Here is a 4,442-nt window from a genome sequence, read left to right on the forward strand (position 1 = left end):
TAAATTGCTAGAATTGTTAAATTTCTCAAATGTTTAAAAATTTAAGAATCAACATGAAAATCATGAAATATTTAAAACACGAGCTTGAGTTAATTCTCGAATGATTTTAAATTGCTGAAATTATTAAATTTCTCAGGTATTTAAAAATTAGGAGGCAAGTTTACTCGAAAAATCACACAAAAGTTACGAAATTTTTAAAAACACGGGCTCAAATTAGCTCTCGAGTGATTTCAAATTGCCAAAATTGTTAAACTCGTCAAGTATTGAAAAATTTAAAAATCAACACGAAAATCGTGAAATATTTAAAACACGAGCTCGAGTTGGTTCTCAAGTGATTTTAAATTGCTGAAATTATTAAATTTTTCAAGTATTTAAAAATTAGAAGGCAAGTTTACTCGAAAAATCACGCAAAAGTTACGAAATTTTTAAAAACACGGGCCCAAGTTGGCTCTCGAGTGATTTTAAATTGCTAAAATTGTTAAACTCGTCAAGTATTTAAAAATTTAAAAGCCGACACGAAAATCGTGAAATATTTAAAACACAAGCTCGAGTTAGTTGTCGAATGATTTTAAATTGCTGAGATTGTTAAATCTCTCAAGTGTTTAAAAATTAAGTGGAAAATTGCCACGTTCGCAGTGATACGACTGTCAAAGGGCAAAAATTACGAGGCTGCAGGGTTGCGGGCGAACTTCTCATCGATTCCACGTATAAATTTGACTTAGAAACTTCGCCCTGGGCAAGAGACTAAACGTCGGAGGAACATATTTAAAACTACTTGGTGACTCAGAGTCTGTTCATCATCTGTCTTCTTCTTCCTTTTCTCTTCTGTTCCTCCTATCTGTGTGTGTAGACGCTCTGCGGGTGTCCAGCACCGTGCTTCGAAAACTTTCACAGTTTATCGGAATAATCGAACGACAGACGACCGCGTCTAGGGAATTATATCGCCAGAAAATTTTCTGGTTATCGCAGTATGCATAATGGCGATACTCAAAAACTCTGCGTGAACAGTAGAAATTCGTTGGAATTTTTTCTACCTCGATCCAACGTCTACTTCCGTCAGCCAAGCGCATAGTTCGCCAAATTTTCAAGCCGATTCCAGCCGACCTTACCTTCAAAGCGAATTTTCCCACGGAGCGTGTAGAATTTTCAAATCGCGGAGCATCGATCGTTGCAACGCCACGTTGTAAAATCCATCTGACGTCGCGCTTCGACGAAATATCGCTTGTAATCGCTTCGCGTAACGTTTCGCGGCTTTTTCCGACTCGCGTCCCAGCAACGCGTTGAATATTAAAGCGCGGGCACGCTTGTAATTTTCGCTCGCTTCCTCCAGCCGAGGAACAATAGAACCGGGAAACCGTAAAATCATTTTATTTTCCATCGTACTGTCACGCGAGGAAATATCCGTGAAGAAGAATGAAAAAAAAAAAAGAAAAAAAAAGAACAGTTATCGACGAGGATGCCGACGGAGAATATCGAGTATCGCAGCGCGCGGTGTAAAGCAAAAAAAAAAAAAAAAAAAAAAAAAAAGGAAAAAAAAAATAATCGCGCTTACAGTACCGATTTGTATTTTTACGAGTTTCCCAAATAATCCATCCACACATGCCCGCTTACGATACGCTTAAGTCTGTGAGTCAGTCTTTGAAACGTAGCAGTGTTATCAATATCAAAACGGCGGAACCTTCCACCCTCTCCTCTACCCCCCCCCCTCCCTCCCCCTCTCTCCTATTCAGCCAGCGTAGCGCAAAATGAAAGGAAACGTAAGTGTCGCCGGTCGTTCGCGCCGGTGGACGTCCCTCCTGTCGTGTTAACGATAAGAAAAGCGAATTGTACCACCGTCGTTGCTGTATATCTTGGAAGTGATGTTTCTCTGTTACGTACAGCATGGCACGCGAAAAGCAGTGACCCGTCATCGGCGGCGACGAAACGAGCAGCGGTGTTATTGCGGCGGTGCATTGTACGAAGATATAATAAAGCACGAACTGCTGGAACATCATGATTCGTCGCACGTCACCTCCAACGTGATTTCTCTTCTCTCTGTCTGTCGTAGATGTACATGTACATACATACATACATACATACATATATATATATATAGACGATCGACCGCTGTGCGGACACCGATCTCTCTCGTTTCACGCACATATACCTGAAACTTACGATTACTCCTGTTGTTCTCTCCCTGTGCACCGATCAATTGTCCACGATCATCACCACAGTTTACGGCAACGCGATGTGTTAGAGAGGGATCCGAGGTTTTATTTATGGTTGACGAGCGGAGAAATTCTGGATTTCTATGCTTCTGTATCTCGATTTGCCGTATTTCACATTTCCCTACGAACACCTCGAAATATTGAAATTTACTCTCGCGCGTATCGCAGAGAAAAGTAGAAATTAAGAGTTTCTCTGTTTACGCGCTCGTCGCGAGAATCGGAGATCCATCAGAGTAGTGAAAAAGAATTTACCAGTTCGAAGTGGAAAATTGAGAGATACTGCGAAAGCATCTATCGCTTTCTATTAACTTCTTTTTTTCTTCGTTGATTCATAAATAACGTTATATGCGCAATGTTAGTTCGCTCTGTGCCGTAAGCTCGTTGAAAATTCCCCCAACACACGGCTGATCCTCTATAATGTGCCAATTTCACATACACACACACACACACACACACAAGTGGTTGCAGTATGCGTGGACCAAATTAGGTAACTTTTACGTGTCTGTGTCTTTAGCCCATTCTCCTCGTTCACCGCCGTTAACATGTTATTGTCTTATGTATGTACAGCCTGAACCTCTGAATGATACCAAGGGACGTACCGCGAAGAAACAGCGAACGAAATTACGATAAACGATTGGATCAGCGACGAGAATCTCGGCCTGGAAATGAAAAATCTGCCTTTTGCCGGTGTCGATGTACCTTGCGAATGAAACTTCTCAATCCCCCCACGAACCTTACTTACAGCACTTACAGAGATTTACCATTTCCATGCCACCGATTAGAATCCCTCGTGGAATCCGGATGCAAGAAACTCGTATCACGATTTCTTGGCACATTTCACGCCGATCACGTAAAAGCGCACGCTCTCTTTTTTTCTCGTATACCTACGCTTTGACCATCGATTATATAAAAATACGTCTGTAGTATGATAGTCTGAAGATCACAGTGCGGCGAAAGTTGAGATTTCGAGAACTCGGAACATTTCCAACAATTTCAATAATTTCCAATCAATTCGTTCTTGCTGCGAGTTTTTTGACTTTCTATTCCAAAAAAATTCGTAGTCTATTAAAAGATCGATAACTGACCGAGTTTCTATGCTAGGAATTAAATTGTAATTTCTAACACAATTTCGTGAGAACTGACCTGCGCCGAAAGTCTCAACGTTCTAACAAAAAAAGAAATTATTTTTTAAACTAACGTCAATAAGGGAAGAGACGTATTTTTGTGCGATGAACGCGATGAAACGATAAAACGCGTTAGAGAAGGAGACGTGTGTGGATTTTTAAGTGATCGGCGGTGGAACGCGTTAAACCGGCTCGATGTTTTGCTTGATGGTACGCGTCCTATTTCTTTGCATTCGCACGTACGAGATGCAGGGCCAAGAATACCGTTACCCTAATAAGGAACCCTTCTGGGCAGACACTCGATGGTAGAGTGCAGTTCCAATGGAAATCGAGCAGAGAGAATTCAGCAGCGTCAGCAGCAGTCAGTCCACCAGACGAGTTGTCGATAGTGCAGTACCTGCTATGTCACTGTGTAGAAGTTGTCGTATTCCCTTTCTTCCCCGGATCCCTATTATTTACCCATCATTCGTCAACTATTCTTTCCTCATCCACTTTCCTCTCTCTCTCCTTCTCTCTGTATTTTTCTTTTTTATCCCCCTTCTTTTTTTAGCTCTCTTTAAAGTAGAACGTAGCTTCCGATGCACGCCCGATGCAGCCATCCGACCATCATCTCTCTCCTTCGTGCACTATCCTTCGAGAACGTTGTTAAGAGATCGGGTGAGGCCATTCTCGCAGCGACTTTTCTACAGAACAGTGCGGCTTGAACACCTCGAGAATCCTTGCCCCCTATCGATGGTTGACCAGTTTCATATCTACACGTCAAACTATTGTTGACGAGCAATGTGACAATTTTCTGTTTGTACATGCTTGACTGAATGATCAAGCAAAACGGATTCGTAATCGTTTACTTCGTCCGAAAGTAAAAGCGCACGAAACGAAACCAGAGGGTGATGTTTCCTATGAAACTGGTCTTTAGAATGCATTCGTTGTCTGTCTATCTTTACGCTTCACCGTCTCACTTACATATTATCTACATACACCAGCCGTTTGTAATGTCTCCTTTTTTTCTTCTCTAGAAGTATATATATATATGTGGATGGTAGACACTGTCACATCTTTTCTTTTCTTTTTTTTTTCTCACTGTTTTTTTTTTTTTTTTTCTTTCCTT

This window comes from Frieseomelitta varia, unplaced genomic scaffold, assembly GCF_011392965.1.
Source record: "Frieseomelitta varia isolate USP_RPSP 00005682 unplaced genomic scaffold, Fvar_1.2 scaffold_298, whole genome shotgun sequence".
In the NCBI taxonomy this organism is placed as follows: Eukaryota; Metazoa; Arthropoda; class Insecta; order Hymenoptera; family Apidae; genus Frieseomelitta; species Frieseomelitta varia.